Source organism: Carassius auratus, chromosome 25 (assembly GCF_003368295.1).
Source record: "Carassius auratus strain Wakin chromosome 25, ASM336829v1, whole genome shotgun sequence".
Lineage (NCBI taxonomy): Eukaryota > Metazoa > Chordata > Actinopteri > Cypriniformes > Cyprinidae > Carassius > Carassius auratus.
In genome coordinates, this window is record NC_039267.1 from 1,153,393 (window position 1) to 1,176,070 (window position 22,678).

The 22,678-nt window shown below is 33.1% G+C and overlaps 1 pseudogene; it reads right to left on the reverse strand.

The window, feature by feature from the left end:
• LOC113042945 (neogenin-like) overlaps window positions 1-19,251 on the reverse strand; it is a 27,723-nt pseudogene extending 8,472 nt beyond the window's left edge.
• Between the last annotated feature and the right edge of the window lie 3,427 nt (window positions 19,252-22,678).

Below are 22,678 nucleotides of genomic sequence, written 5' to 3' on the forward strand. Positions count from 1 at the left end.
ATTAAAGATCACATACTGTAAAAAGACTATTACTGAAAGCTTTGCTATAGAAATCGGTCCCAAAATCGTGTTAAAATGCAAATAAGATGCTTTTTTTGTAGTTATTTTTATTTTTTGCTATTATTATTATTATTATTAACTCTCTCTCTCTCTTTGTATATATATATATATATTTAATTTTACGTGTCAATTTTCAGCTCTTATAGAAATTAATGGATGTAAGTGTAAAGGGATTTGTTGAATGTTGAATCTAATTTGTACTGAAAAAAAATGTCAGAACAAAATGCAAATAAGACATTCATTAAATATGCAATATGTTTGCATGCATCTTAAAAAGGACACATCTGTTTTAGGAATTTCATGCACTTCATCGCATTCATTTTTTGAAGATAGAAACAAACAACAAAAAACATGTTCTGTCAACATCAACAGACAAGTTATAAGAAATTATGAAATGCATATTATATAATATGCAATAGTTATAACATAATTGCGAACCTGTGTGGAAAGACTGGTGCATGCATGTTTAATGAGTTAAAACTAAATGAAATAAGTGAAGCTGTTTTCATGAAAGAGTAAGAGTAAGTGTTTCTGTGTAAGAGTAAGATGCGGTGTGATCTCACCGGACTCAAGGTGGTCCCGTGGGCTGTCATGCTCCATGTACTGCTCCTGCGGCTCTTGGTCACCATAACGGAGAACTCATAAAGCGTGTTGGGCTTCAGAGCCGTTACCGTATGAAACAGAGACGTGGTGTTCGCCATCTGACAAAACAAGCATCAGACAAACACATTCAACAACGCTGATAAATGTACCATAAGTGTCCCTGCAGCACAAAAGCAGTCAGAAGTCTCTGGAGTAGCAATAGACAACAAAACATTGTATGTGGGTCCAAATTATACATTTATCTTTTATGCCAAAAATCATTAGGATATTAAGTAAAAATCATGTTCCATGAAGATATTGTGCAAATTTCCTACCATAAATATATTCAAAACTTCATTTTTTATTAGTAATATGCATTGCTATAAACATCATTTGGACAACTTTTAAGGCAATTTTATTTTGTGCAACCTCAGATTCCAGATTTTCAAATAGTTGTATCTCGGCCAAATATTATCCTCCTAACAAACCATACATCAAAGGAAATATTACTCATTCAGCTTTCAGATGATGTATAAACCTCTATCTCTGGTTTTACGCTCCAGGGTCACATATGATTATTAAACAAATCTATAGTTTGTAGTGTGCAGTAAGCAGTACGCTAGTATTCCAGTCCAAGCGGGTGTTAATGTATTCTGAGTGATGAACACTAGAGGGCGCTCCAAGCGCGGGAAATAAACTAAACTGTATAAAACAAAACATACTCTCTTCAGAACAGTTTATTTAAGTGTCTTTGAGCTTTTGACAGTTTTTGAATTATTTTGTTTTTAATTTTTAGTAATTTTTTCTTGTGTTTTTGTATTTTTTTTAATGGTCTATACATTTATTTTATTTAACATAATTTTAAGTTTTAGTTATTTTAGCAAATTAAATAAAACTACACGTTGAAATGAGTTACATTTTTACTTTGATTAATATTTATTTTATTTCAAGCAAATACAATTATATGATTTCTACAGTCCTCTTCAGAATATCTGTTTAAATTATGAAATAAAGTGTTTTTGAACACTTAATACATTTCCATTGATGTGTGGTTTGGTATGATCGGATAATATTTGGATAACTATTTGAAAATCTGGAATCTAAGCGTGCAAAAAAATCTAAATGTTGAAAAAATCATCTTTGAAGTTGTTCAAATGAGTTCTAAGCAATGCATATTACTAATCAAAAATTATCTAAATTTATCTTCATGGAACATGATCTTTATTTAATATCCTAATGATTTTTAGCTTATAAGAAAAATGCATAATTTTGACCCATGCAATGTATTTTTGGCTATTGCTACAAACATACCCCAGAGACTTCAGACTGCTTTAGTGCTCCGGGTCACATGTATCACTCTGAAGAGACGGTGGATACCTTGTATTTGGTGTTGGCGGGGATGTTGGTCTTCCAGCGGATGGTGTAATATCTGGAGTCGGTGATCTTCTGGTTCTTGGCGAGCGAGTTGTCGGCCCAGCTGACTTTGACGGTGTCCTGGCTGAGGACGGTGGCCTGAACGCCCACCGGGGGCAACATGGGTGTGGGGTCGGGTGCTGGGGTGTATGGGTTATTAAAGAGTTCATAAAAATTAATATCAGGGTCTATGGGGTCTGACAGCAGCGTGATAAATGAAGAACAAAACAAAACAAAAAAAATCACATGGGTTTTAAAATATATGCAAGGGTTGATCAGGGTCAGAAAACATAAAATGGATTAATGTGGACAAGTGAGAGGAAAAATGAATGAAAAAGAGAAAGAGAGATATTATTAGAATTAAAAAGCTCCATATTTAACTTAAAACAGTATATATGCAAAAATAGTTGGTCTCAAATGGACATTTTCTATAATAAGTTGTGGATTATGTTGCTGCATTTAAAGACTTAAAGAAGAAATAATACAAGTTTAATACAATTTAAACTCAGTATCTGCACCAACTCATTTCTCAGACTGTAAAAAGACCAAAATCAAGAACACAGTGATGCATTATTAATAATAACTATTATTAATATTCAACATATAACAATATTAAAAGAAAGAAAAACAAAACAAGAGGCACTCTCAATAATACTATACTCTAAATGAATAAAAAATAAAATGTATAACAGTATTTAAAAATAAATATTATAACATTGTTCAATAATAATAATAAATTCTAAATATTTGTACTTTTTTATTTGATTTACAAAAATACAAAAATATATAAAAATACAACACTATTGCAATAATAATATTTTACTGTAAAAGAGAAAAAAAAGTTGTATTTATAAAAATAATACTTATAATAAAAAAGTAATTATTGTATCCATATTTAATAATAATAATAATAATAATAATATTAATTATTATTATTATTCAGTGTTTTAACGTTATTTGATTTATAAAAATATAAAAAACATGAAAAAATAAATAAAAAATTATATATATATATATATATATATATATATATATATAATGACTATTGCAATAATACTATTAATGGAAAAAATAGCACTATTTATAATAGTATTTAATGATAGTAATGATAATAATAATAGTTTTAAAACTATAATAATAATTATCAGTCCTATTCCAGTGTTTTTTGCTAATGTTAGAGGGCAAATCCAAATGCTCCTGTAATTAACAGTGTGTTACTGATCAATAAAGCTCTGAACACTTAATTAAGATACACCTGGAATTGCTATTGATTCTTCAGTGAAAATCTCCACTGATTCAGCAGAAACCAGCCAGAAATGATTGCAGCAAACAACTCATTTCTGGGTCATTTTGTGCTCTAGCTCGGGAAACTGGAGAAAAGTTGTGTGAAGGCTGGGAGAGTGGGATCTGAGGCGGATCTGGAGCTGACAGGACGGCAGGGGGTCTGTCTGAGACATCTGACGTCAAGCTAATGAAAGAGAGACGTGACACCTGCAGTCCCAGAACAGAGGGGGGCAGACGGATGCCTCACATTTAACACACGCTTCTCTTCACTACAAAAATACGGCAGACTGACTTCTACACCACGCTTGCTTTCTAGAGCAAGAACGCAAACATGTCTGATGCTAGATATGAGAGAGACACAGTTACGCGTGTTATAAGTGACCCAGGAGCACAAAACCAGTCAGAAGGGTCATATTTCTGAAATTACGATTCATGCACATTTAAACTGAATAAATAAGCTTTCCATTGATGTGTGGTTTGTTAGGATCAGACAATATTTGGCCGAGATACAACTATTCGAAAATCTGGAATCTGAGCGTGCAAAAAAATCGAAACATTGAGAAACTCATCTTTAAATTTGTGCAAATGAATTCTTAGCAATGCATTTTACTAATAAAAAATTAGCATTTTGATATATTTACTGTAGAAAATTAACAAAATATCTTCACTTAATATCCTAATGATTTTTGGCATTAAAATAAAAATCGCTAATTTTGACCCATGCAATGTATTTTGGCTATTTCTACAAATATACCCGAGACTTCAGACTGCTTTTGTTTAACTGAGGACTCAAAACTGTGGCGCAGTCTTACCGGACTGAGGTCTGGTGGTGGCGCTGTTGTAGATGGGAACGCCTTCGCCCATGTTGTTGAACGCCTTGAGGGTGATGACGTAATGGGAACTGGGATCTGGAGTTGAAAACATGAGTATAAGTGTAAAAGCGTCTGTAAACACAGCTCACGCTCGTGTGTTTGTGGCGTGGCACCCACCGAGGTCATCGATGCTGTAGAAGCGCTGCTTGTAATCCAGAGTGACCGTGTGCGCATGAGGACTGCCGATCCCGTATCCGATCTTATAACCGCGCACTAAAATCTCCTGGTTCTCTGGAGGAGTCCAGCTCACCACGATTCGGTTCACCAGCGGACGAACATGAAGAGAACTGGGCACTCCTGGAACCTGAGACTCTGGGACACACACAAGACACAACTTGCTCAACTTTCACCATTTACATTGGGTTTTTCTATATTATATAAAATTTGATATAAAAAATTGAATTAGACACTACACAAACTAAGAAAATGATAATCTTGGAAACAAACCAAAAGTTTCCTTCAATGCAGAAAAATGGCTTTCAATTATTGGATGAGCAAACAGTAAAATAAAAAACTTGAACAGTCTCGCTGCTTTTTCTTCTGTGTGTGTGTATTCAAGCCGCGCGCTTCAGTTTGAATCTGAATAGCGCGTTCAGCGCGGGGGCGTGGTCACATTAACGAAGGGAGACAAACAGACATTGCGTTGTTTTCATATGGATTACTTTACCACAGAATATCTGTTTTCGGCAGCACTTGTTTAGTTTTAAAGTAGACATTCCAGGCTTTCTATAGATATCTTTCTCATGTCTCTTCGTTGAGTATTCACAGAGTTACACTTCATTTTAAAGATGTGTTTGTACATGACGATCAGCGCAGACAGCACACCTTGTTTGTTATCTTTATTTAATAAGTGCACAAAGGTTTTTTGTTATTATGTCTGTATCCCAAAAAAACTAGACCCTTTACAGATTCGACTGATGTATTGCTCTTATCTGTACGATTAAAACTGAGAGTGTAATTTAAGTTCTTTTCGGGGTTATCAGGAGAAAATGACTCAAAACGCATATATGCGTTAATCGACTCGAAAGGGTTAAAAGTGAATTATAATTGGTAAAAAAAAAAAAAAAAAAAAAGGACCATTATGATTATTTGTATTTTGGCATTTATTTTCATGACAATTAATACATATTCTTAAAATTTATAAATATAAATTATAAATTACATTTATAATATAAATAAGTAAATAAACAATAATTTAAAATAATTAAAGAAAAAATATATAATCGAGTGGGAATGTGAGAATATAAAGCAATTTTTTTTTTTTTTTAATATACACATACACACACACACATATAAACACATACATATTATAATAATTACATAAATAAATGAAAATAAACATATTATGTTATTTAGATTTTAACTTATTAAACTTATTCTATCCACACACACACACACACACACAATACTTACATAAATAATTGAATAATAATAATAAAATAAAAATAATAATATAAAAGTATATATATATATATATAAATATATATATATATATTTATATATATATATATATATATATATATATATATATATATTCTAAAAACTATTTAACTTTCATATGTATTCAGATATTTGTATTTTAATATATTTAAAACCACTAATAACACTTAAGAGTGAAAGGTGAAGTATGGAGTAAATTGTCTTGATATGTAGAGACTGAGATGACATCAGTCAATGAGAGGAGAGTCAGAAAACAGTCTCAAAATAAAGCATCAAATGCATGTTTACAGCACTGGAGCTCAGGTCAGGACTCAGAAGCAGCTTTTAAGCACAAATTCATTCATTAGTGTATCGTGAGAGCAGAGAAAGGCATTCATATTTGTTTTAGCCAAGCTTAAAAGCACAACTTGTGTAAACGGATCCACGGACAGCTTCGCTTTATTAGCAAAACGCAATTTAAATTCATCTTAGGGGCCAGTGCTAATGCCTGCTCTCATTTAGAAGGCAACGCGCTAATTTCAGACAAAACCTTTTGGATTTAGAGTCATTAGATTGACTCATTATTTCAAACACTGGTCTATTTGTGGGGCTAATTCAAGCAGGAGCGGATGAAGCCGAAGCATTAGCGCTGGGAGAGAGACAGAGAGAGATGCTTGGGTCTGGCTGTCACACAGCTCTTCCCATTTGAGCAGATGGAGATGAGCCCAAAGACACACACACACACACACACACACACAGTGTCGGGGTCCTTCCATACATCCAATTGCCTCTGAAAAAACCAAGCTATTATCCAACTTAGCGGTCTAAATCAGCAGAAATGCCTCTGTGTCTGTTTGTTCCTGCTGCTCTTTAAAGAGGACGGAGGAAAAAAAAAACGCAACAAACCTGCAACTTCCTTCAAAACAGAAATATGGGCTTTCAATTACTGGCCGAGTCTCAAAAGGACAGGTCTGGGTCCTCATCAGGGTAATAATACATTTCCCATTTATATATCTGACCATGAAGGATCCTTTTCACTGTGATAGCATTTGAAAGAGAATTCAACAATTAATTAAATTCCCCTTAAATTCTGACGATCACTTGCTACTACACACTATTTAGTCAAATAATCAATAAATCGAATGAATCCAACAAATAATACCATGACCGTATAATAAAAACAACTGCAATTAAATGATCAATCAATATTTTTCCAATTAAAGTAACAAAATTATGGGCAATTATGTGTAATTCTGGCTTAACTTATAAAATGGGGCTAAAAATGGCCATATATATATATATTATATATATATATATGGGCCATTTTTAGGGCTATCTAAACAGTTATGCCCTAAATTTGTTTTAAAAATGCCCTAAAATATAAATTTTTAAAATGAAAAATATAATTGATTATTATTTTCTTCTTCATTTTGGGTTGAAATGAATGACCCAGGATGTTCTCGACACAAAGCAAAAAATGCTCGTAAAAATAAATGCCCAAATACTGGTCCTCAAAATGCACTTAATATTTTCATACAAATTATTAAGTGCATTTAAATAAAAGCACATACGAATGAATAAATAAATCTGAAATTAACTAAAATATAAATATTACATGGGAAATATAAATGTTTTAAGAGGAAAATAAATTTGGCCTTTGCAACTAATTAAAATTAGTTGCATTTCTAAGAGTGCTTAAAACTGGAATGTATTGAAGCTATACGAAAATATAGAAAAAATTATAAAAATGGCAAATCACTAAATAAGCTGAAATAAAATATAAATATTAGAAGAAAATCGATTGAAATATATATGGCCATTTTTAGGGCCATCTAAACAAGTTATGTCCTACATTTGTTTTAAAAATGCCCTAAAATATATTTTTTTAAATGAAAAATATAATTTATTATTATTTTCATCTTCATTGTGCACTTAATATTTTCATACAAATTATAATTGACTGTAACCTTCCTGTTTATTTTGTGGTGAAATGAATGTTCTTCAGAATAATCTCGACTAAATAAATAAATAAATAAATTATTGAACCCCCAAAAAAAGAAATGCCATAACTGCCTGAAAATATTTATTTTCTAATATAATATTTTACCATGCAACTTAATTAAAAACTATTTAAAGTGATATTTGTTCTCTTTGATTTTGGGTTAAGTGCATGACCCAAAACGCTCCTTGTATCCATTCTCTTATGCTAGCAGTGTATGAAGGTGGATCTTTCTGGACACTATTATCTGAGCCCCATGTCACCAGTAATCACATCAGCGCTCTCTCAAGCCTCAAATCAATTGAATTTACTGTAACAGACTCAGTAGCCATGCACCAGTGTAAAGTTTTGGCATTCAGAGTCTTTAAACGGACACATTACTCCAAATAATTCAAAGGCTTTTCATGTAACAGTAGAAGTGCATTAAACAAATGCCATTTTTCCCAGGATTGCCAGAGCGTTTAGCAGACGGGTGAATAATGCAGCGGCTCATTCAGTATTGATGAGTCTAGCGTTTGATCCGTTCTTCACATCCGGACAGGAAGCTGTCTTTGTTTACCGTCCAGGTCATTCTCGAAGGTTTCGGCTGCGATCCACTCGGTCGTGGGTCCCGTCCCGTTCACGGTGGAGGCCAAAACTCTCACGGTGTAAACCTTTCCCTTCTCCAGACCTGAAGACAACAGAACCAGCATCTGTGTCAGCATTCCCACGCAAACTGTGTGTTGCATACGCGGCAGATCTCTCCACGCAGCGACCTAAACACTATTCTGAAGACTTATGAATAGTGCTTTTTTTAATTTTTTACATTTATTGAGCACAAATGGGTTTTATCAATTTATCAAAAGTGGTTTGAGTCAAAAGATGTGCTAGATATGACTTGAATGTGTTCTAATAAGTCTGATGTTTTTTGTCACCATTAATTATTTTATTCTGTAGAAGTGCTGTTATCAATAACTAAAACAATTAAAAACTGTGATTTTTTAGATGTTGGAATAAAAATATAAAGTTAAAAAATTTTTTTAAAACCACAACCGTCATTAAAATATACATGGAAATATAATAAAAATAATAAACAAATACAAAAGCACATACGAATGACTAAATAAATCTGAAATTAACTAAAATATAAATATTACATGGGAAATAAAAATGTTTTAATGGAAAATAAATTTGGCCTTTGCATTTCTAAGATTACTTGAACTGGAAAATAAATGTATTGAAGCTATACAGAAATATAAAGAATTATAAAAAATGCAAAATCGCTAAATAAAGCTGAAATAAAATATAAATATTAGAAGAAAATCCAAGTTTAAAATCTTTAATGTAAACTAGAAATGGTGTCTTGGCAACTAACTGAAATAAAAATACGTTTATGTTGCCAGTAAAATCAGCTATTAGCTAAAAATAAAAAAGCTATTTAAGAAATAATAAAATAATAACAAAAATAACACATAAAACATTTTATTTACAATAAAATAATATTGTATAAAACAACAACAACAAATAAACATTGAAATAAAATATGAATATCAGATAAAAAAATGTAAATCTAAAATTAAAAGTGTTAAATTAGAACAGAGTTAACAGAATTAGATGTTAACAGAAATAAAAATAAGCTGCAGTTCTAACATTAATAATTTTATTAAAGCTATACAGAAAGAAAAAAACGAAAAAGAAAATGACAAAAGCATTTAAAAAAATACTAAAAGCTGAAATAAATTGTAAATATATAAATGTAAACAAATTAAAAAGTAATGTTGCACTGCAAAAAAAAATAAAAAAATAAAAAAATAAAAATAAAAAACAAAACAAAACAAAAAATAAAATAAAATAAAATAAAATAAAATAAAATAAAATAAAATAAAAAAATAAAATAAAATAAACAAAAAAAAATAAATAAATAAAATAAATCCATAAAGAAATATTTTTTTAATAAACCTAAATAAAAATTCAAAAGCACAAAAATTCAACTAGGAATAAAAACTACACTCATACAGAAACGAAAGTAAAGGAGGGTTTGTCGTACCGTCGATGAGCTGATAGAGCTGTGTGGTTGAGATCTCTACTGCGTCTGCTCTCCTGAGTCCTTTCCTGTAGCGTAACTTATACCCCGTCAGCTCTCCGTTCAGGGTACCAGGAGGAGGCGGCTGCCACCGGACCATGATGCTCTGGGGCGTAAAACAGGACACACAGCGAGCTTAGAGACGGAGCAAAGCCATTTCAGCGAAAGAGTGGAGTCTCAAAAGTTAGTGGATTTTAATTAAGCAGCGGAGCGCATCATATAAACGTCTGGAGGTCTGCAGTTCTTCAGGTGTCATCTGTAAAGAGTGCGTCAGCCAGAGAGCTGTCAGAGCCAATGCTTCATTACACAACCACAGCTGAGAGGAGCAAAGCCTTCAGGCTATGCAATAATGAATGAAGAAAAAACCCAAGCATGCTCCATGAAACAGGAAACAGTTCTGACGGTGGGAAGCATGCACATGAAAGCACACACGCTCTCAGTTCTGATAACGAACCATTCACTTCTGCTTTAGGAAGCGACTGATGAGTAATTATTACATTTAACAGTAACTTCTTACAGAAACCCTTTCGTGGCAAAAATGTAACTGATTAGATGAACCTCGTAAGAACTGTCAAGAACACGTCCGAGTCAAATCACCCCAAGATTAGAAGAATTTGAAAAAAAGTGGTCGACTAGCTACTTTTGGGACCATTAAGATTCAGGGTTTGCACTGTGCTGTCATTTTTTATAACAATGAAGCACAATTTCTTCCATATTCTAATTATTCCATGTTCCGTATTCTAAAAGCTCCTTGTTTGGAACTGAACTGAATGGCGACTGAATCTCTGAATCCAATGCCTTTGGACTGAAATTGAGTGTTTACTATTGTCCTATTGCATTATCGTCACACTATATAAAGCTACTTTGAGGATCTGTGACTTGATGACTGGTTTGAAATCAATGTGAAATGTGCTATCGTGGTTTCACTCATCAGCAGAGCTCTGGACTAATGAAAGAGGATCTTACCGTTGAGTTCAGGACCTCCAGAGTGAGGTTCTGCGGCGGGGCGCTCGGCACTGAAACACACAACAGGTTTATTACTGAGAACACTCAAATTATTGCTTCATCCACCGAGACACGCATTTGAAGACTCGTGACGGACGTTTCTCTGTTTGTTCTTTCAGATGAGCACTGGAGGATTACGAGACAGAAGTGTGTGTTTGTGCGCGTGCTAGCGTCAACGGCTCGCTTTAATAAAACACTTCATTATATTATTTACACTTGTGTGCGTTCTGCCGCGGAGTGAGTGTGTGTGATTATTACATAGTCTCACTGTAAGCGTAATTATGTTGCCCTCATTTTGCCTACAAATTAACTTTATTGCTTCTTACTAAGGTATGAAGTTAGCTTTTCACCAAATTTATTTCACGTGACTTTGAACGCAGCGGTAAAAAAAAAAAACGTAAAAAAATGTTTTATGGCGAGCAAACATTTGTATTTCTGATATTAGGATAATTTGTACAATTGCGAAAAATCTCTATTTAAAAAAATATTTTAACTAAAAAACTGCCCATATTAAGCAATATTTATTATTATGCATATTAGAGTATTACATAAATAAATAAATAACATTTTGTTACACTGATTAATTAAAAAGAAAACGAGAGAATATATCAACATATAATTAATCCAATGCTGAAAAGTACATAATAATAATAATAATAATATATATTGTTTTTTAAGTTTACGTTTATATGCATATCAAAGTATAACATGGCTAATTAAAATGTTTAAATATTTTATTTAAATAAATAAAATACTATAAATAAATATTTGTATTAATATAAAAGAAAAGAATACTTTATTATAATTAATTATAATAAATTGTTTTAGTTAGTTTATTTAATTTAAGATGTATTCAATAAATAATTTTTTTGATACATTTTATTCTCACTTCTGTAGAAATGGTCTGCAGAGAAGAGCAATATTCAGATAATTAATCAAACAAATCTTAATCATTTAAAAATACTAATGAAACAATTAAATTTTTTTTTAATAATTATTATATATTTGTCAATAAAAGTATAAATACATAAACATTAGGTAAATAAATAAATGCATAATTAAGTAATATAAATAAACACATTTCAAGATCTTTTCAAGCCTTGAATGAACTATATTCAACCATCACTTTGAGCATTGCAATTTCTAACATTATTATTATAATTTTTTTATGAGTGGTTTGGCGAATAGTGTGGGGAGCTGCTCAATCAGATGAACTAAAAATATTATATTTTGTTCACATCTGAGAAAACACTGATGCACTTGTTTTCTGTCCTTTCACAGCCATAAAAAACCCAACCGCTTTACTGAACCAATGAAAAACATCTTCCTTCCTGTATGCTAATTACTGTGCTTTAAGACTGCGCTAAAGCGATCATGTTAGCATGTCACTAACACGAGTCTTGTGACAGCACTGACACAGAAACAAGCTCATGAATACTAAGATCAAATCACAGTGAACGTCAAATCTTCATCTAAACACAGACACTTTTAAGTGCAGAGAGAGAAAATCAATCCAGGATGTTCAGAGTAACACGTCTAAGCGTCAGACTTCATGAAGCTCACCGTCAGACAGCGTTCGGACCACAACGTCCTCAGTGGAGACGCCGGGGCCGTGTTTGTTATACGCCACAACCCTGAAACTGTACTCTGTAAACTTCTTGAGCCCCGTCATGGTGTAGGACAGACCCGTGACGTCCATGTCCTGCAGAAAACACACGAACATCAGTTACTAACCTGCTCTGCTTTTACTCTCACATTTAGTCAACATAAAAACAAGCGCAGTGTTTTCGACTCTGTCTGTTTCTGCTACTGTCTCTTTAAGACTTCTTTGTAACTGACTCCTGATATGGTTGTCTAACATCTTTACATGTTAATGCTGTGGTGCTATCATGATAAGTAATACCAGGGGACTTTGTTTTATACTATGCTATTCATATATCGTAGCATATGCATGCTAATCCAGTGTGGTATTACTATCATATGATGCACAACAACATACATGTCAAAAACATGGTTTTACAGGGTAAGATCATAGTAAATGAAAACAGAATATATATTTAAAATGTTGAATTATAATAGTGAATGTCCAAAAAACTACATAAAAAAATAGGATAAAATCATTCTGCAAAAAAAAAAAAAAAAAAAAAAAAAATGGAAGGAAATCCATTGTATTAGAAAAATAAATATGTAAAACTATATTGGGAAAAAAATAAAAATGGTAGTACAATAGTAAATGTGCAAAAAACGAATGCTCAAAACAGGGCATGATCACAACACATGCACAAAATAAATGTAAAAAATGGTTTTACCATGAAAAAAAAATTATATATATATATATACAGTACAGACCAAAAGTTTGGAAACATTACTATTTTTAATGTTTTTGAAAGAAGTTTCTTCTGCTCATCAAGCCTGCATTTATTTGATCAAAAATACAGAAGAAAACAGTAATATTGTGAAATATTATTACAACTTAAAATAATGATTTTCTATTTGAATATACTTAAAAAAATAATTTATTCCTGTGATGCAAAGCTGAATTTTCAGCATCATTCCTCTAGACTTCAGTGTCACGTGTAACATCAGTCGATCACATGGTCATTTAGAAATCATTCTAATATTCTGATTTATTATGAGTGATGGAAACAGTTCTGCTGTCGAATATATTTGATCAATAAAAGGTTGAAAAGAACCGCATTTATTCAAAATAAATAAGAAATTCTAATAATATATTTTCTTTACTATCACTTTTTATCAATTTAACACATTCTTCCTGAATAAAAGTATTGATTTAATTTAAAAACAGAAAGAAAAAAAATTACTGACCCCAAATTACTGACCAGTAGTGTATGTTGTTATTACAAAAATATTGATATTTTAAAAACATACATATATATACATACATATATACATACACATATATATATACTTTTTATTGATTTACTTTTTATTGATCAAAGTATCCTAAAAAAGTATCACATGTTCCTGAAAAATATGAATCAGCAGAACTGTTTCCATCTTTGATAATGAATCATCACATTAGAATGATTTCTAAAGGATCATGTGATATTGATCCTAAAAATTCAGCTTTGCATCACAGAAATAAATGATCATTTAAAGTATAATACATTTAAAAACTATTATTTTAAGTTGTAATAATATTTCACAATATTACTGTTTTTTCTTTATTTTTGCTCAAATAAATGCAGGCAGTTTAAAATAAATGATGAGCAGAAGAAACTTCTTTCAAAAACATAAAAAATAGTAATGTTTCCTAACTTTTTGGTCTGTACTGTATATATATATATATATATATATATATATATATATATATATATATATATATATATATATGACAATATTTCCATTGTAAATGTACAAAAATATATGTAAAAAGGTATGATATTATAAAAGAAAATCTACCAAAAACTAATTTAATACCATGTTTTAATTATATATAAAAACACTGTATTATATGCATGGTGTTACAAGCATGATCACAACAGATGTACATGATACTGATGGTAGTACCACAGTTAAGTGTGTAAAAATATATGTAAAAACACTGTATTTTAATAGTAAACATACAAAAAACTAATAACAGAAAACAGAGTATCACCACAGTAAATGTCTAAAAACATCTGTAAATATGTAAATAGTAAGTGTTCAAAAAATTATATATACGATTAATTACATAATGGTATAAAATGTATTAGAAACATGGTATAATCATATCTTTCAGGATACTTTCATGGTATTACTGAATCAAATAATGCAGAAACGATGCCAGCGTCTGTGTTAGTCTGGGAGCTTATGGCTGTGATTTGATAATGAAGCTTTCTACATGTTTCCTCCGTCCTCACCTGCTCCGAGTCGTGTCCCTTCTCGCTGTAGAAGAGTCTGTAGGTCTGGATCTCACCGTTCCCAGTGCTGGGTCTGTCCCAGCTCAGCGTGACCGAGGCAGTGCTGACAGAGACCACCTGCAGATTCGGAGCCGGACCCGGGACCTGGACTGAGAAATAAAGCACAGAGACAAATCCTGCATGAATACAAGAACCCTACAGTGGATCTCTGGCTTTTGATAAAGTTTCAGGAGCAGGAGGTGAAAGTGAAGCGGGAGAAACGAAGGCGTGTTTGTCTGTGCTTCAGCTTTAAGTAGATTTAAAAACACAAAGGGCCACTGAAGTCATTTCTTCAGCGTCTTCCACTGCGCACGGTTCTCCTTGAAGCCTCTTTTTTCTTTCGTTTGACACTTATTTCTTGCGCTTTTGCAAACTTCAACGGCGTGTAGTGACAAAAGACGACACGTTTCAACCCACCGCAGCTGGATACTTAAAAAAATGACAATATAAGATGGTAAAAGAAGACTATTCTGGCGAGAAAGCAGCGTGTGTATCCCGCTGAGGATATTTCCACACTCGAAACGAGCGAAATGCATTGTGGTCCACGTGTGGGATGCAAAGGAAACCGAGGAGTTTTGACCTAGAAAGACCTAAACAAAAGAAAACTGTGCTGCTTTAATTCGTTTTGGACAAATGAGTTAAACGGGAAGTGCAGAAAACAAAACCGCTAGTAGGATGAATCCCAATCCACAAACTCCAAGTACATTCGTCTGTAGCAAGAAAAAAATGATTATAAAATTGTCTTGATAACAAAAAAAAAAACCTTTATCACAACATATAAATACATAAAATAGTCCTTACTCTTAAGTTTTATTAGAAAGCTGATAAATATCTAATGCATGATGGAAATCTTATTTGAAAAATAAAAATTTAATACAGAATATAATTGAAAAGTAATGTATTGAATCATTTTTACTATGTGGCTACATTGCATGGCAATTACAAATATCCTACACTAATAAGTCATGTTAATAATAATATATTAAATTAAATTAAACTTTATTCATAGATGCTTTAAAAAAGATACAAATAACTAATTAAATAATTATAAATATTGCTATTTTATTGTTATTTATATTAATACATTTGACTTTATTTAATATTAATGGTTTATAAAACAGTTGCTGTTTTAATAAAGCAATAATTCCCTTGATAGAGAGTTCAAGGCTCTTCTCTTCATCAACGCTGCAATTATTTGACCAAAAATACAATAAAAACAGTTAAATATTATTTTTATTCAAAATAACTGCTTCGTCTTGTGATATATGTTAAAATGTAATTTATTCCTGTGATGCGAGGCTAAATTTTCAGCATAATTTCTCAATTCTCACGATCCTTCAGAAATCATTCAAATATCATATTTTTTGTGGAAATTGACTTTTTAAAATTATTTTTGTTTTCTCAAAAGAACAGCATTTTTTTTAAAATGAGAAATTATTTTAATTAATATTATTTAATATATTTACTATCACTTTTGATTAAAAAATAAAAATACTTACCCAAACTACTGAATGGCATTCATGTATTTTAATTTTTTTTGGAGTTAAACAGGATACTTCATAGTAATTTATATGGATTAAATACTTTGGAAATTGATTAGATCATAACATTTTATTTAAAGTAATTTTCAATTTGGAATTTCGATTAAAATTTCTAAGAAATTTATATATCTATATATATATATATATATATATTTTTTTTTTTGTTCTTTTTTTTTTTTTGAAAAATGTAAACTGACTGGTTGTTAGTGAATCAATATTATAGGCAATATTAGCATGCATGGACATAAACTCTGGAGATCCACCAAAAATGCATGCATGCCTGTTGGATGCAAGATGCACAATCTTGATCTGACTATATGACAGATACGATACAAACCGGGATGCAGTTTCCTTCTCCTCCTGTCTGCATCTGCCCTATGCACAAGCCAGTTGGCGTTTTCACCCGACCGTGGCCAAGATCGGCTCGCAGAAGCACTGGCTGCCTTTTTCCTGACAGCTCCGACCATACCTGCATCCCTGAGCTCTCGTCTCATTAATACTAGTCGCCTGTATCCATGAAAATCTTCCTGACACATGCTTCCAGACATTTCCCGACCCAGATGTTTACAATTCCACACTCACACAGCTCGGACAGAAAGAGGCAGTGTGTGTAGAAACCACAGCGTCCCCAGATCAACAGCGTCTGGTAAACAAGCGGCCGGCAGCTTTGGACACGCACAAACAAGAGCAGTGTGGTCACAAGAGAGAGAAACCTCAGAGCGGTCAAAGGCGGGCTTGAAGTGTGTGTACGTGTGTGTTTTACCCTCCAGCTGGGTGGCCACTGTAAGTGGGGTGGAGCTCTCTCCCAGGCCGTTAGTGTTGGACGCGACCACCCGAAAGGTGTACTTGGTGTCGGGGACGAGGTTCTGGATGGTGACCTGCATCTCTCCCGGTCCGCTGGTGTTCTCCACACGCTCCCTGTGAGCAAAACAACCACAATATGAAATTATAATAGCGCAAACGTGTCTGATGTATGATTTTAGGCCTAACATTAGGCTCACATGCTAGTCAGGCATGTGAACGCAGATTTTCCGAACTCAAATTTGTGCCCCAGAATGCATCAGAACGTAATTCATAACATAACACAAGTGCGTTTATCAGCATAAAGCGCCTTCTACAGGAGGTATTCTGAAGACAATCTTATTAAGCAAGCTGATACATTTATAGCTTGATTTTTATAATATTTGTTGTTTAATTTTTAGTTTTGTCTACCTGCCCAGGGACAACAGATGCAAATTAGCTGTTAGCTAACTCTGGTGCATTGTCTAAATTGTGCGCTGTCCCTGTCAAATAAACTTTAAATAATAATAATAATAATAATAATAATAATAATAATAATAATAATTGTTCAAAGCTAGCTAATTAAATTGGATCAAATCTGTCTTAAAATAAACAAAAAAAGATGTTAAAAAAACTGTTTATTTCAGTAGTGTAAATTTTTTTTTTTAACAGCTAAGAATCTATATTTTGAATTAGCTTTTTTTGTTTTTATTTGAATTTTAGTTTAATTTTTAAAGATTTTACATGCTTTTTTCATTTTTATTAATAATTGAATTTAATATTAATTAAATATAATATATAACTAAATAGTTTTCCATTCTTTTTTTTATTACTATTTAAGTTTCATTTAAGTTTTAATTCATATTTATTTCCAAAAATATACTTAACCTTATGTTTTAGAAATTTTGCCAAGGCAGACATTTATAATCCATTCATTTCTAAATATGACTATTTACATTTAATTCATTTTTATTTCAGTTTATGCGTTTATTCGTTTCAGTTTATTTAATTTTAGTGCTTCAAACTTATTTCAGTTAGTCGCTCAGGCAAAGTTTATAATTTTTATTTAGTTTCACATTTTTAATCTAACACTCATACATTCATTAAACTTGAATGTTTTTAATAATTTTAATCAACAACCCTGGACATCAGATGGGAAATGGTAGGAAGAGACATTGCATTATAGGATGACGTGACCTCCACACCATGATTAAGTTGCTTAAATTGTTAAATCTAGTAGTTTAACAGTGTATTTTACGTTTTTTTTTAATACTGAAAATCCCCAGAATATACTGTATACTCAGATCCATAAACACTGTAGATGATGCATTCACCCAAATATTCAGATTAGTGGTCAATCAATGTATTCTTCAATGACCAATTCTTACAATTTGTCCCCAAGACACCTTCCTCCCAAATCCTAAATGTTTGATGGAGAATCAGTAAGTGTAGTGTACTATTATGCTATTCTAAACATTAGCACAGTGTTACAGTTTGCATTTCCTGTCGCTGTTCCTTTAGCATCCTGCAGAGGCAGCGTACACCGTTCTTTAAAACGATGCATGCCCACGTTAAACAGCAAACACATGCACATCTGTCAGCGTCTTTAACCTGTTAGTGCCTTCCAGACTGTAGAACACAGAGTAGGTGATGTTCTCCCCGTGCGGCTCGGCAGGAAGTCGCCATGTCAGCTTGATGAATCGGGTGGACACCAGAGATGCCACGACATCACGCGGGGCGGAGGGCGTCGGGCCGCTGCGCTCGGCCGGGCTGGACGCTACATGGTCAGTAGTGGCATCAGTCAGTGAAGGGACAGCAGAAGGAAGGGCAACGTCTTGAGTACGTTGGGGGGGGGTGATTGTGACGAGAGGGCCAACAAGGGGGTAACAAGGGGGGTAAATTATAGATACACAGTTCAGGGAGGAGAGGGAGGGCGAGAAAAAGAAAAAAAAAAGAACGTAAAATAATTGGCGTAAATGAAAAGACAACCACAATGACATCAAAATCAAAAGGAAACAGCAAATCTACTATGAGACCGAGCAGGAGATGGAGGCTGAACACCAGGCTAAACATGCAGCCGCGACATGTTACGAACACTGAGGGGAAGCATTAACCATCATTAACATTCATATCAGTACGCACAAGTTAATTACAGTTTCACATCTGTCCCTGCAATTAAAACACACTGACGACTTCATCTGAAGTGGTTAAAAATAGCACATTCTACGAAATGTGTCGTAGACGCAAACTAGCTAAAGAATTACAGAAAAAGCATCGCCATACTGTATATGCGTTTGTTTGTGTGTGTCATTTCTGGGGATGAGTCTTGCTTTAAGGTCAACATCAACAAACAACACAATGTAACACTCAGAATCCTGCGGGAATAGCTAATCAGCTCCAGGAAGAATGATTCCCGCTGTACTTGTCTGCAAAAGATCAAACCAGCCCAGTCAACCAACGAGAAACATTCAAGAAACAAAACATTACGACTACACAAGAATAGAGTAGAGTACAACAGAAAAGAATAGAACTTGTAATAGAAAAACATGTTTAGCATGTTGCTAGCAAAATGCTAGCAACATGCTAATCATGCTAGAAACATGCTAGCAACATGCTTGTCATGCTAGAGACATGCTAGCCACATGCTAAAAAAACAAAAAAGAACAGAATACAACAGAATAGAGTAAAACAGAAAAGAATAGAATACGCTTGAAGAATATATAAAACTAATGATAGAATAGATTAAAATAGAACAGAGAATAGAAAAGAATAAAACAAAAGAATTATAATAGAATAAAACAAAAAAAAATAGAATAGGTTAAAATAGAAAAGAACAGAATAAAAGAAAGATTATAATAGAAAAGAAAAGATTATAAGACAATAGAATATCATAAAATAAAACAGAAAATAATAGAATAGATAAAAACAGAATAGAATAAAACAGCAAAAACGGATTACAACATGAGAAAAAAACCCGAAAATAACAGAATAGACTTAAATTGATTGGAAAAAAACAGAAACAGAAAAGAACAAATAGAAAAATTTAGAATAAAACAATAGAAAAGAATAAAAAAAAATTTTATTTACTTCTTTTTGACAACATTTAAGCTTTTATGGCTATTTTCATGAGGTTCATTTGATTAGTTCACCCAAAAATGAAAATTAGGCTGTGTTTTACTCCTAGGTCTATATGACTTTCTACTTTCAGACGAATCCTGTCAGAGTTATTTAGAAAAAAATAGTATTTGATCTTTCAAGCTGTTTAATGCCACTCAGCGGGTGTTGCATGCGTCAGTCCAAAAGAAGTTTAATAAAAAGTGCCCATCCATAATAAAAAGTGTCTCACACGGCTCCGGGGGGTGAACAAAGGCCTCCTCTAGTAAACTGATGCCTTTTTTTTAAGAAAAACGTCCATATTCAAAACGTAAAATCACTTTATTCTAGCTTGCGATCTCTGTTGTAAACAGAAGCAGTTCTGGGGCCGATGACGTTTGAGTTCGGCTTTGTGCATGCACCGCTCCGAAGTGAGGAACGAGGAAGCGCAGCGAAGAGATCAAAACAAAACAACGGTCTCTAATTAGAAGTACAGAACGAGGATTTGTAAAGGAGAATGTCAGAAGATTTCGAAATAAGCCAAGAGGAGACTGGTTTTCCTTTGCTAAAGTAAGGAAATGTAACTTCCTTTGATCCTGTAAACAAACGTTGGTTTTCATGAGACTCACCGGCGCAAACTACATTAAAATGATTATCACATTTTGAATATGGATATTTTTCTTACAAAAAAAGCATCAATTCGCCGAATGAGGCATTGTTCAACCCCCCGGAGCTATGTGAGACAGTTTTTATTATGGATGGGTGCTTTTTATTAAACTTCTTTTGAACTGATGCATGCAACATCTGCTGAATGGCATTAAACAGCTTGAAAGATCAAAGACAATATTTAATATAACTCCGACTGAATTCGTCTGAAAGAAGAAAGTCTATACACCTAAGATGCCCCAGGGGTGAATAATTTGTATTTTTGGTTGAGCTAACGCTCTAACAGAATAACAGAATAGAATAAAACAAAAGATAATAGATTACATTATAACAGAAAAGAACAGAACAGATAAGAAGAGAAAAACAGAATAGCACAGAATAGAATAAAATAGATAAGAAAGATTACAATAGAAAATAGATTATAACAGGACAGTATAGAATAAGACAAACAAAAAATAAGAACAGAACAGAATAGTATAGCTATCACAGCTTACGTCTGGGCATCACCCTCAGGTGTGAGAGACACCCCTCATCGCTGTGTGACGCCGCGGGTGCGAGTGGGCGAGGTGTCTGCTAGCCTGGGATGTCTGGCACACTTATGGGCATCAGAGACCAGCTGGAGACGGCAATGTGCCAAACTGGGCACTGCAGCCCCCTGAACAGAGCTTCCTGCTCATATCCTGACTCAGCATGAGTACAGACAGAAAAACAACACCCACCTAAGATAAGACACCTGATGGGTAAAAATAAAACGTCATGAATGACCTCTGACGATGAAAACAATGGCATCATGGGACTCCAAAAAATAACTGCAACGTTATCGCTGTATGCTGCTGCATTAATATCTTGATTTATTTAACATCCCAATGAAAATGCTAACCTCAAATCTCCTCGCTTCTCTGTCAGGGCTTCACAGTTGGGGGGGAAATGATCACACTGCCCTTCAAGGCAAGATCTTAAGTCAGGAAATTACATCAAGCACAGAAGGGACCTTGGGATATTATTATTATTAGATATGCACACAAAAAAAAAACACTATGAAATAAAACAGAAATAGAAATCTGAAGCAGACCCCAGGGTGTGGATTCAATCAGCGTAGGATCAAAAATGGATACTGGGAAACTTTAGGGTTTGAAGTTCTGTACCTCTCTTTCAGTATGCAGGGCATTACAGCTCTAAATTCCCATCAGCTTGATGATACTTGATCTTGATGTTTATGCCTCTGCTCTAAAATGGCTTAAAAGAAACCAAAACAAATTCATAATATTTAATTAAAAGAACTGAATCTGTCAAATTAGTTTAATTTTTTTTTTACATAATGATCACAGTGAAGGAGCATTATGATTGATTTTGATATATAGGAGTGCTGTCAAAATCTAATTACTGGATTTTTTACTTTGATGAACCGTGAGCTTTAATCATCAAAATGTAAACAAACAAAAAGGTTTTTTGAAATGTTCAAATGAGCCATTTCGTTGTAGTGCTTGTAAAGGGATTAACAAAAATTTTTTTTTATAAAAATAAAAATAAAAAAACAAAACAATATCTCCCTTTTGGAGTGGACTTTGAGATTTGTAATTTTGTAGATCTTTTTTATGCCAAAACACACACACACTACACCACTGACTAAAATTAAAAACGTGAAAAAAGCATAATAGGACTCCTTTAAAATCTAAACCCCAAAATAAACCGCATTAGGACTCAAGTACTTCATCCCTGAAATCTTACAAGGGGAAAGGGATAATAAATGAGACGTGAGGAAGATAAAAGAGGAGGATGATGTGGTAGCTGAAGGAATGACGTGTCATGTTGATATGAAAAATGGCATTAAAGTGTTTCCTCTGAAGATCAAATAGCATCGTGCACAAAGAGGCTTGGCACTACAAAGGTTACAACCTGATATACTCGTCTCACATCTTTCAGCGCTCCTAATACGTCTGCTTATTGAGATGAAAGCTTAGGATAATTTCAGCCAGAATTTTTCTTAGTGCAGTCCGACT